We start from the raw sequence: 13,570 nt of genomic DNA, 5'->3' as shown, positions 1-13,570 counted from the left end.
GACTCTCCCCCTGATGGGGGAGGAAGAAGAGGGCGGCCTCCACAAATCTGGAGGCGGAGGCGCCCAAGAGGGGGAAAGGCCCTCTCGTGGATAACTCTGCGTGGGACATCGACAGCAGTCCGGAGCGATTTCCCCCGGAACAAGCCCCTGGACGCATCGTGAGTACTAAGAACCCGCACGCGTCCATTTATTCGGTCTCTCCACTTTATGGTATTAATATGGTTAATCATGTTATTGAAGTCTGGCCCACGACAATTGCCAACGATCCTCATCAAGAGGCTCGCTGGATTCAACGGCGATGGCCAGCGAGTCACCGCCGACCGCTTACTCTCCCAAGGCCAAGGGAGACGACGAGGTGCTGTCCCAAAGGACCTTTCCAGGCCAGGGAGAGGTTCAGGAGGCTGTCATGGTGGCGCCGGAGGGCGAAAACTTGGCCGCCGGACACATGGGGGAACAGACCCCCATGGAGACTGGCGATGGGGGCCATGCTCAGTTCGGCCTCCATCCGAGCACGGATCCGAAGACCCATACAGCTCCGGAATCCGACAAGTAGCCTCCTTCTAGAGAAGGAGGCGTGCTTGTCCCGTCGTTGACCTCTGTCCAACCAGAGGCGCCAGATAATCTACTGGAAGCGCTACGAGGCGCTTCCATTGTGGAAGAACACCGTATCCTTATGGGTACGGTGATTGAGAAGGTTCAGTCCGTCAAGAGCGGACTGACCGAAGCCTGAAACGGCCTGCTGACATGTTTTGAGGTAAGCGGCGCAGAAGGGAAAATCCCAATATAGACAGTAGCCCCTGAGACACTGTCCAGTGTTCGGAAAGAAAGGCCGGACAGAGGATCAATTAAATTTCGGAGGAAACTAACTAAATGTGTTTTATGTGAATAAGCAGGCGTCATTGCTGGCCCCGATCTCACACACTGCCGAAGTCTCCAGACTAAAGCAGAGACTGGAGCGGGCCGAGGAGGAGCTCGGCCAAGCGAGGAAGCAGCTGGAAGACCAGCAAGGTATGTAATGACTCACTATATATTCGGAAAGAACAAATGATGTATATTGATCATAGTGTCATGATATGTGTAGGAGCGACGATCGAGGTCGAGGCCCTTAAAAAGGCCTTGGACGAAGCCGAGGGGAAAGCTGTCAAGGAGCAGGCCGCTCGTAAGAAGCTTAAGGCCAGGCTGAACGTACAAGGTCCAGCAAGAGCTCCAGGATGCTGTGAAGAAGTGTGAGACCTTGGAGTGGGATGTTTCGGCTTGAGAGACCGAACTCGCCAAGGCTCGCCAAAGCGTGGAAGCCGCCCGGGTTGAAGCCCAGGGTGCCCTCCAGGAGATCCAGGAGGCCAAGAAGATCGCGGCGGGTAAGGCATTTAGTATGCAGAGCAAGTATGTGAAGAAGAAGTATGTCTTACTAACCAGGATTCGGAGTTCTCCACGGGCATTTGCGGATCTGCCGCGCAGTGTGTCTGACGCTGCGGAGTTCTTCCGAGCTGAAGAAGGGAGTTCAACGGAGAAGTTGTTCTGGTCGCAATACCTTGCGCCAGAGCATCCAGTGCCCTTCACCGATCAGCTAAGACAGTTGGTCGAGCTGCATAGGGTGGCTGAACTGGCCATGAAGGATTTAATAATCCGGATGTGGCCTACCGAAGTTATACCCAGCAGCTACTTCGGACTCGTGAAGCGGCTGGTAGGTGCCTGCCCTCAGCTGGACATCGTTAAGAGGTCGGCCTGCATTGAGGGCGCGTGCATGGCGTTCGCCCGTGTCAAGGTGTGGTGGGCGAAGATGGATGCCGTCAAGCTTGTGACCGAGGGGCCACCTGAAGGTAAGGAGCACCACACGCCGGAGCGGTATTTTGAAGACGTCCTGGAGGGGTCCTGCATTGTGGTGACGCAGTGTGCGCAAGACATTATTTTTGAATGAATATATTCATGTTGTCTCTGCCTTGTATGATGAAACAAATTTTGTTATGTAATATAATGTTTGTTTAAAAAATTTGACCTCCTGTGCGGCCGTATTGTGTGAAATCTGAGAGTTGGCCAGTCGTCGGCTTCTGCCCCCACGTAGGAAGTACGGAGGTGTTCGGGATATAATCTAAACACTCTTGATCAAATTGTTTGGTCCTTGAAGGCGGTGTTTAGCGCAGCGAACCAGGCAATCAGACTATTCGGCTTGAACACCCTCACTTAGCCATAGGAGTTTGACGATAAAAATTTAGGCGCAGCCCCTAGTATCCGAACTAGGAAGCTAAAAACACCTGATCGGGCAAGTACCAATCCCTCGCGTAATGCGGAAAAAATCTCTAATGATTTGAGACCTCCGAAGAGCTGACCGGCTCTCACCGCATCATGACAGTCAGTTTTCGGCTTTCTCTACTGAGGTGCTCATCCGGGTAAACTAGGGCACAATCATAGTAGTTCTCCCTTTACTACCCTAGCCGATATAGCAGAACATAGGGTAGCAAGCACAGGAGCCGGGCAACCCAACTATTGACCAAAGACATGATTCGGAGCTAGTGCATATAGTGATAAATTCGGGGTGCCGAACAGTAGAAAGTGTTTGGACTTTTTTGCCGTGTTGTGGGGCGCTATGAAGCCCGTGGCAAATTGGAACGTACAAAAGTGTACGGGTGCTATCTGATAAGGTTATCAATAGAAAAAGGAAAATAGAAAAAAGAGCAAGGGTAATGATCCAAGGCCGCAGAATTTGGGCCGTAGACTTTTTCTGTTATAATTTGATTAATATGTTGAAGTGCATTGATACAAATAGTGCAATAAGCAACGGGCTAAGCCACGACCAAGAGAGAGCTGTGTGTGGGTCCTGAAAACAGGTAGATTAATTTTTGAAGAAACCACCTAAAAATTCCCCTATACGTCTGTGCTTCATGCCATCTTGGTATATTTATCCTTTGAAAGGACCGGTGATTGGGCCACCAGGGGGAACCTGTGGAAAGAAAACCTGAAAAGGAGAAAAGAAAATGTGAGAGTATGTGTGTCCGGGAGCGGTCAAGCCATATTGTGGATCACAGGCTAGTTATGCCTCCGTCTATGCCCATGGTATCTTGAGTGCGTAGTTATGTACGCGCGGTACGAATGCCGCTACTTGATCGGGACTGGGACGGAGGCCGAATTGCTAGTCGAGCTCTTGACGAGCTGAGTTGTCCTGCTGCAGAGTAGTCCGGACTCTCTTGACAGTGTCCGGGGGCTCGGCCGCCGAATTGATGTTCTGCTTGAAAAGGCCGCTCTGTACTTCTGCTGCTAAGGCAACGGTGTGCTCCTCAGTACGGAGGGAGCGTTCCGTGTTTCCATTAACTGTTATGACGCCGCGCGGTCCTGGCATCTTGAGCTTGAGATAGGCATAGTGTGGTGCGGCGTTGAATCGAGCAAATGCGGTTCGTCCGAGCAGTGCGTGGTAGCCGTTGTGAAAGGGGACGATATCGAAGATTAACTCCTCGCTTCAGAAGTTGTCCAGCGATCCGAAGACAACCTCCAGGGTGATTGAGCCCGTACAGCGGGCCTCTACACTTGGTATGACTCCTTTAAAGGTAGTCTTTGTGGGCTTGATCCATGATGGGTTAATGCTAATTTTGCGCACTGTGTCCTGATAGAGCAGATTGAGGTTGCTACCGCCGTCCATGAGGACTAGCGTCAGGTGGCATCAATGATTGGGTCGAGGACTAGTGTGGCTGAACCGCCATGACGGATACTGGTCGGATGATCCCGACGATCAAAAGTGATCGGGCATGATGACCATGGATTGAATTTTGGGGTGACTGGATCTATCGCATAGACGTCCCGGAGCGCGCGCTTGCGCTCCCTCTTGGGGATGTGTGTAGCATATATCATGTTTTGACATGAGGGGGAAACTTCTTTTGTCCCCCTGTGTTCGGTTGCCGGGGCTCCTCATCATCGTCCTCGCTTTGCGATCCCTTTTCCTTGTTCTCGGCGTTTAATTTGCTGGCCTATTTGAAAACCGAACAATCTCTGTTGGTATGATTGGCTTGTTTGTCTGGGGTGCCATGGATCTGGCACGGATGATCGAGTATGCGGTCCAAGCTAGATGGTCCCTGATTGTTTCTTCTATATGGCTTCTTTCACTGATCAGAGTTGGAGCCACTGAACCCGGCGTTGACTGTGGTGTCATCGGTGTTATCACCATTGCTTCGGCATTTGTGTTTGCTACGCCGGAGCTTGCCGCTGCTATTTTTGGCCTCAGAGGTGCCCGTTTCATTTGCTGTATTTTTGCTACAGGCCAGCCAACTATCCTCACCCGCACAAAAGCAAGTCATGAGTGCCGTGAGGGCTGCCATGGACTTTGGCTTTTCCTGGCCGAGGTGACGGGCGAGCCATTTGTCACGGATGCTATGTTTAAAGGCCGCTAGGGCTTCGGCAACCGGACAGTCGATGATCTGGTTCTTTTTAGTTAGGAACCTAGTTCAGAATTTCCTGGCTGACTCCCCAGGCTGTTGAACTATGTGACTTAAGTCATCGGCATCTGGTGGCCGGACATATGTACCTTGGAAGTTGTCAAGAAAGGCTTCTTCCAAGTCCTCCCAGCTGCCAATAGAATTTTTAGGCAGACTGTTCAACCAGTGCCGAGCTGGCCCTTTGAGTTTTAACAGGAGGTATTTGATGGCGTGGAGGTCATCTCCACGAGCCATATGAATGTGGAGAATAAAGTCCTCAATCCACACCGTGGGGTCAGTTTTTCCATCGTATGATTTGATATTTACCGGTTTAAACCCTTCTGGGAATTCGTGATCCATTACTTCATCAGTGAAGCAAAGAGGGTGTGTGGCGCCTCTATATCGGGCCGCATCACGACGTAGCTCCTATGGAGTCCGTCTGCGGCATTCGGCCCATGCATGACTAGGTTTGTCACGTCCGGATAGATAGCTGTTAACACGTGTCGAGGCACATCCTCGCGATCCGTAGATCGATCTGGTATATCCTGCTCTGTTGTTCAGGTCCTGCCGAAGGTCATATGTGTGACCACTAGCTGTTTTATCTCTGCCTTTATAATGAGGTGGGACGGGCTAGTATTCGGCTTGAGTTGCCGCTTTATCCCGACCACGTGGTGGTCGGTCAGCCCCATTGCATGATGATGGTATGGGCTCCAGCGCCTCATCATCGAACTGAGGTAGCAATTTGCACTTCGGGTAACTTTTGGCTGGGCGCTTAAGGCCGTATTCCTCGGCTGTCAGGACATCAGTCCATCTATCATTTAGCATATCTTGATCAGCTTGAAGCTGCTGCTGCTTCTTTTTCAGGCTCCTTGCAGTGGCTATTAGCTAGCGCTTAAAGCGCTCCTGCTCGAGGGGTTCCTCAGGTACGATGAAATCCTCGTTGTCGAAGCTCACCTCATCCTTAGAGAGCGGAAGATAATTACCATCCTCCGAGTCTTCGTTTATGGCCTGTTCATCGGGGCTAACTTGCCCATCTTCCCGTTCTTCTTGTTCAGAATTTTCTTCAATGGGGTCTTCATTATCTCCGGCACCGTCTGGAGTATTATCTTCTCCTATGCCGGTATTGCTATCTTTTGCACAACGTGACTTAGAGCGGCGCCCCTGACGTCGGCGCTTAGGCTGTGTCCCAGGAGGTTTATCCTCGACTGGATCTTCTTTGTCATCGTTTTTAGGTTCTTTAGGTGTATCCACCATGTACACGTCGTACGAAGAAGTGGCCGTCCAGCGTCTGGTGAACAGCGGGTTTTGGCCATGCTCCTCATCTGCATCGTCGTTCATACCGTTGATGTCTTCGGAGCCCTAATCGAGCATATCGGTTAAGTCTTCGACAGTGGCTATGAAGTGGGTGGTGAAGGAAATATGCCCAAGAGGCAATAACAAAGTTGTTATTTATATTTCCTTATATCATGATAAATGTTTATTATTCATGCTAGAATTGTATTAACCGGAAACTTAGTACATGTGTGAATACATAGACAAATAGAGTGTCACTAGTTTGCCTCTACTTGACTAGCTCGTTGAATCAATGATGGTTATGTTTCCTAACCATAGACATGAGTTGTCATTTGATTAATGGGATCATATCATTAGAGAATGATGTGATTGACTTGACCCATCCGTTAGCTTAGCATGATGATCGTTTAGTTTGTTGCTATTGCTTTATTCATGACTTATACATGTTCCTATGACTATGAGATTATGCAACTCCGAGTACCGGAGGAACACTTTGTGTGCTACCAAACATTACAACGTAACTTGGTGATTATAAAGGTGCTCTACAGGTGTCTCCGATGGTGCTTGTTGAGTTGGCATAGATTGAGATTAGGATTTGTCACTCCGATTGTCAGAGAGGTATCTCTAGGCCCTCTCGGTAATGCACATCACTATAAGCCTTGCAAGCATTGTGACTAATGCGTTAGTTGCGGGATGATGCATTACAGAATGAGTAAAGAGACTTGCCGGCAACGAGATTGAACTAGGTATGAGGATACCGACGATCGAATCTCGGGCAAGTAACATACCGATGACAAAGGGAACAACGTATGTTGTTATATGGTTTGACCGATAAAGATCTTCATAGAATATGTAGGAGCCAATATGAGCATCCAGGTTCAACTATTGGTTATTGACCGGAGACGAGTCTCGGTCATGTCTACATAGTTCTCGAACCCGTAGGGTTCGCACGCTTAACGTTCGGTGACGATCGGTATTATGAGTTTATGTGTTTTGATGTACTGAACGTAGTTCGGAGTCCCGGATATGATCACGGACATGACAAGGAGTCTCGAAATGGTCGGGACATAAAGATCGATATATTGGATGACTATGTTTGGACTTCGGAAGGGTTCCAGGCAAGTTCGAACAAATACCGGAGTACCGGGGGTTATCGGAACCCCCCGGGGAGTGTAATGGGCCTATTGGGCCTTAGTGGAGAAAGGAGGGGTAGCCAGGGCAGGCCGCGCACCCCCTATCCCTCTAGTCCGAATTGGACAAGGAGGGGGTCGGTCCCCCCCTTTCCTTCCCCCTCTCTCCTCCTTCCCTCTCTCCTACTCCTACTCTTGGAAGGGTTGGAGTCCTACTCCCGGTGGGAGTAGGACTCTCCTTGGGGCATGCCTAGGAGAGCCGGCCTTTCCCCCCTCCTCCACTCCTTTATATACGGGGGAGGGGGCACCCCATAGACACACAAGTCGATCAGTTGATCTTTTAGCCGTGTGCGGTGCCCCCCTCCACCATAATCCACCTCGGTCATATCGTAGCGGTGCTTAGGTGAAGCCCTGTGTCGGTAGCATCATCATCACCGTAATCACACCGTCGTGTTGACGGAACTCTCCCTCGAAGCTCTGCTGGATCAGAGTTCGTGGGACGTCACCGAGCTGAACGTGTGCTGAACTCGGAGGTCCCGTGCGTTCGGTGCTTGGATCGATCAGATCGTGAAGACGTACGACTACATCAACCGCGTTCTCATAACGCTTCCACTTACAGTATATGAGGGTACGTAGACGACACTCTCCCCTCTCGTTGCTATGCATCACCATGATCTTGTGTGTGCGTATGAATTTTTTGAAAATTACTACGTTCCCCAACAGTGGCATCCGAGCCAGGTTTATGCGTAGATGTTATATGCACGAGTAGAACAAAAAGGAGTTGTGGGCGAGGGTATATACATATTGCTTGCCATCACTAGTTGATTCTTGATCCAGCGGCATTGTTGGATGAAGCGGCCCAGACCGACATTACGCGTACGATTACGCAGACTGGTTCTACCGACGTGCTTCGCACACAGGTGGCTAGTGGGTGTCTGTTTCTCTAGCTTTAGTTGAATCGGATTCAATGAACAAGGTTCTTTCTGAAGATCAAAAATCAATCACTATACCGCGTTGTCGTTTTTGATTCGTAGGTAAGAACGGTTCTTGCTCAACCCGTAGCAGCCACGTAAAACTTGCAACAACATAGTAGAGGACGTCTAACTTGTTTTTGCAGGGCATGTTGTGATGTGATATGGTCAAGACATGATGCTAAATTTTATTATATGAGATGATCATGTTTTGTAACACAATTATCAGCAACTGGCAGGAGCCATATGGTTGTCGCTCTGTTGTATGAAATGCAACCGCCATGTAATTTCTTTACTTCATCACTAAGTGGTAGCGATAGTCGCGGAGGCAATAGTTGGCATGACGTCAATGATGCTTAGATGGAGATCAAGGTGTCAAGCCGGTGATGATGGTGATCATGACGGTGCTTTGGATATGGAGATCACAGGCACAAGATGATAATGGCCATATCATATCACTTATATTGATTGCATGTGATGTTTATCTTTTATGCATCTTATTTTGCTTAGATCGACGGTTGCATTATAAGATGATCTCTCACTAAATTTCAAGGTATAATTGTTCTCCCTGAGTATGCACCGTTGCGAAAGTTCTTGGTGCCGAGACACCACGTGATGATCGGGTGTGATAAGCTCTATGTTCACATACAACGGGTGCAAGCCAGTTTTGCACACGCAGAATACTCAGGTTAAACTTGACGAGCCTAGCATATGCAGATATGGCCTCGGAACACTGAGACTGAAAGGTCGAGCGTGAATCATATAGTAGATATGATCAACATAGTGATGTTCACCATTGAAAACTACTCCATCTCACGTGATGATCGGACATGATTTAGTTGATATGGATCACGTGATCACTTAGAAGATTAGAGGGATGTCTGTCTAAGTGGGAGTTCTTAAGTAATATAATTAATTGAACTTTAATTTATCATGAACTTAGTACCTGATAGTATTTTGCATGTCTATGTTGTTGTAGATAGATAGCCCGTGTTGTTGTTCCGTTGAATTTTAATGTGTTCCTTGAGAAAGCAAAGTTGAAAGATGATGGTAGCAATTACACGGACTGGGTCCGTAACTTGAGGATTATCCTCATTGCTGCACAGAAGAATTACGTCCTGGAAGCACCGCTAGGTGCCAAACCCGCTGCAGGAGCAACGCCAGAGGTTATGAACGTCTGGCAGAGCAAAGCTGATGACTACTCGATAGTTCAGTGTGCCATGCTTTACGGCTTAGAACCGGGACTTCAACGACGTTTTGAACGTCATGGAGCATATGAGATGTTCGAGGAGTTGAAGTTAATATTTCAAGTAAATGCCCGGATTGAGAGATATGAAGTCTCCAATAAGTTCTACAACTGCAAGATGGAAGAGAATAGTTCTGTCAGTGAGCATATACTCAAAATGTCTGGGTATAACAATCATGTGATTCAACTAGGAGTTAATCTTCCGGATGATAGTGTCATTGACAGAATTCTTCAATCACTGCCACCAAGCTACAAGAGCTTCGTGATGAACTATAATATGCAAGGGATGGATAAGACAATTCCCGAGCTCTTCGCGATGCTAAAGGCTGCGGAGGTAGAAATCAAGAAGGAGCATCAAGTGTTGATGGTCAACAAGACCACCAGTTTCAAGAAAAAGGGTAAAGGGAAGAAGGGGAACTTCAAGAAGAACAGCAAGCCAGTTGCTGCTCAAGTGAAGAAACCCAGGTCTGGACCGAAGCCTGAGACTGAGTGCTTCTACTACAAAGGAACTGGTCACTGGAAGCGGAACTACCCCAAGTATTTGGCAGATAAGAAGGATGGCAAGGTGAAGAAAGGTATATGTGATATACATGTTATCGATGTGTACCTTACTAATGCTCGCAGTAGCACCTGGGTATTTGATACTGGTTCTGTTGCTAATATCTGCAACTCGAAACAGGGGCTACGGATTAAGCGAAGATTGGCTAAGGACGAGGTGACGATACGCGTGGGAAATGGTTCCAAAGTCGATGTGATCGCGGTCGGCATAAATCTACCTTCGGGAATAATTTTAGACCTAAATAATTGTTATTTGGTGCCAGCGTTGAGCATGAACATTATATCTGGATCTTGTTTGATGCGAGACGGTTATTCATTTAAATCTGAGAATAATGGTTGTTCTATTTATATGAGTAATATCTTTTATGGTCATGCACCCTTGAAGAGTGGTCTATTTTTGATGAATCTCGATAGTACTGATACACATATTCATAATATTGAAGCCAAAAGATGCAGAGTTGATAATGATAGTGCAACTTATTTGTGGCACTGCCGTTTAGGTCATATTGGTATAAAGCGCATGAAGAAACTCCATTCTGATGGACTTTTGGAATCACTTGATTATGAATCACTTGGTACTTGCGAACCATGCCTCATGGGCAAGATGACTAAAACGCCGTTCTCCGGAACTATGGAGCGAGCAACAGATTTGTTGGAAATCATACATACTGATGTATGTGGTCCGATGAATGTTGAGGCTCGCGGCGGGTATCGTTATTTTCTCACCTTCACAGATTATTTGAGCAAATATGGGTATATCTACTTGATGAAACATAAGTATGAAACATTTGAAAAGTTCAAAGAATTTCAGAGTGAAGTGGAAAATCATCGTAACAAGAAAATAAAGTTTCTACGATCTAGTCGTGGAGGAGAATATTTGAGTTATGAGTTTGGTCTTCATTTGAAACAATGCGGAATAGTTTCGCAACTCACGCCACCCGGAACACCGTAGCGTAATGGTGTGTCTAAACGTCGTAATCGTAATTTACTAGATATGGTGCGATCTATGATGTCTCTTACTGATTTACTGCTATCATTTTGGGGTTATGCTTTAGAGATGGCTGCATTCACATTAAATAGGGCACCATCTAAATCCGTTGAGACGACGCCTTACGAACTGTGGTTTGGCAAGAAACCAAAGTTGTCGTTTCTTAAAGTTTGGGGCTGCGATGCTTATGTGAAAAAGCTTCAACCTGATAAGCTCGAACCCAAATCGGAGAAATGTGTCTTCATAGGATACCCAAAGGAGACTGTTGGGTACACCTTCTATCATATATCCAAAGGCAAGACATTCGTTTCTAAGAATGGATCCTTTCTAGAGAAGGAGTTTCTCTCGAAAGAAGTGAGTGGGAGGAAAGTAGAACTTGATGAAGTAATTGGACTTTCTCAAAGCGCATACCTTGATAAAGTTTTGAAGAAGTTCAAAATGGATCAAGCAAAGAAAGGGTTCTTGCCTGTGTTACAAGGTGTGAAGTTGAGTCAGACTCAATGCCAGACCACCGCATAAGATAGAGAGAAAATGAAAGGTGTTCCCTATGCTTCATCCATAGGCTCTATCATGTATGCAATGCTGTGTACCAGACCTGATGTGTGCCTTGCTATAAGTTTAGCTGGGAGGTACCAAAGTAATCCAGGAGTGGATCACTAGACAACGGTTAAGAACATCCTGGAATACCTGAAAAGGACTAAGGATATGTTTCTCATTTATGGAGGTGACAAAGAGCTCGTCGTAAATGGTTACATCGATGCAAGCTTTGACACTGATTCGGATGACTCTAAGTCACAAACCGGATACGTGTTTTTATTCAACAGTGGAGCTGTCAGTTGGTGCAGTTCTAAGCAAAGCGTCGTGGCGGGATCTACGTGTGAAGCGGAGTACATAGCTGCTTCGGAAGCAGCAAATGAAGGAGTCTGGACGAAGGAGTTCATATCCGATCTAGGTGTCATACCTAGTGCATCGGGTCCAATGAAAATCTTTTGTGACAATACCGGTGCAATTGCCTTGGCAAAGGAATCAAGATTTCACAAAAGAACCAAGCACATCAAAAGACACTTCAATTCCATCCGCGATCAAGTCAAGGAGGGAGACTGTAACACCCCTAGTGTCATGCTATAGTAATCCCCTGTTAATGGTGCCATGTCATCATGTTACTGTTGCTAATCTTCACTTGATCCAAATCACAATTCAAATTCAAATCCAATCTAAAGTCAAAAATTCACATTTTCCAAACCTGAAAACTAAAATGTTCAAAGTGTGGCAAATGATCCCTAGGTATTTTTCATGTTAGAACCAACCTATTTTAGATTCCGAAAGTGCTCCTGGAAATTGTTTAGTGGTCCAACAACTTCTAAAATTGGCCTTTTGAAATTTCTAAAAATGATTAGACAACTCCTCTTGACCCCCAAATTTTTCATTCCATCTCAAGGTATTGTGTTAGATTTATGTGCCAAATTTTGTTCAAAACAAAACTTATTTGGTACGAAAAGAAAATGCAAAACCGAGGCTAAAAATGTTAAACAGAAAAGTTACAAATAAAAAGAAAAAAAGAAACACCTCCCCCCACGCTGGGCCTAATGGCCCAGCTGACCGCCGCACCGGCCGGCCCACCAGGCCCAGCCGGGCCTCCTTATCCACCCCACCCCACTCCCGAACCCTAACTGCTACACCCACGTCCCCACTCCCCCCACTCCTCGCTCTCTCTCCCCGATCCAGTGCTCGGCCTCGTGCCTCGCCGGCTCATCGGAGCCGCCCCGTCGCCCCTCCTGCCGCCTCACCCCGTCCTCGACCTCCTCCTTCCCGTTATGGATCTAGGCTCCCACGGCGCCCCGACGCCGTCGCCGGACGCCATCACCTCCGTCCACCCCCGCCGCCGGACCTCATCGCCCTACCGCACATCGTCCCCGTCCTCCTCCCCACGCCCACTGCCTCGTTCCCTACGCTCCCAGTGAGCCCCGCCTCTCTTCCTCTCTGCGCCTCGCGCCCGACCGCCTGCCGCCTCCCGCTGCTCACTCGCCGCGCTCGCTTGCGCTGCTCTACGCGGTCACACGCGCTCACCGATGCCCCTTTGCTGCTGTTGCACCGCTCGCCGCAGCCGCCCGCAACTCGCCCGCCCCTGCTTCCCCCGCTCGACTCCGCCCCGCCTGCCCCCGCACTGCTTCCATCCCCCCTTCAGCACGCGCGCACACCCGCGCGAGGCGGCCGCTCGCGTTGCGTCTGGGCTCCGTCCCCGCTCGCTGCACCGTCCGCTGCAGCCGGCCCACGCCCGCAGACTCCCCTCTGCTCGCCTGCGCCCTCCCCTGCCTCCCGCATGCATTCCCCGCCTGCCGCCGCCCCCAACACCCGCGCGTCGTTACCCTGCGCCCGCCTCCGCCTACTGCTGCCGGCCGGCGAGCCTCACTGAGGCCATGGCCTCACCCTGCCGTGCCGGGCTTCGGCCCCGATGGGCGCCCACGCTCGCCCCGGCTCGCCCGCGCCCGCTAACCACCGTGCCCACGCGCCCATGAGCCCGTGAGGCCCTTGTGAGCCTATGACAATGGGGCCCCGCCCCAGAACGTTTTCTTTAAAAAATATATTTAAATAAATAAATAAATAATAATTTAAATAATTAATTAATTAATCAACTAATTAATTAACTTAATTTATTCTCATTAAATTAACTAATTATGCTTAATTAACCTAATGACTAATTAATCTAATTAACTATTGTTAGTTAACTAAACAATCTATGACCAGTGGGACCCACCTGTTAGGTTGACCAGGTCAACTACTGACGTCTTGCTGACCCCAGCAAACACTATTCTGGATAATGTTGAATTAAATTAATTAAATAAATCCTAAAAATGATTTAAATCTTTTAAAATTAATATAAAATAAATCGTGGCTCGGATGGAAAAACTTTGTACATGAAAGTTGCTCAGAACGACGAGACGAACCCGGATACGCAACCCGTTCGTCCGCCACACGTCCCTAGC

The sequence above is a fragment of the Triticum urartu genome, chromosome 3A (assembly GCF_056163025.1).
Source record: "Triticum urartu cultivar PI428250 chromosome 3A, HENAU_Tu73, whole genome shotgun sequence".
NCBI lineage: Eukaryota > Viridiplantae > Streptophyta > Magnoliopsida > Poales > Poaceae > Triticum > Triticum urartu.
This window is presented reverse-complemented; position numbering follows the sequence as displayed.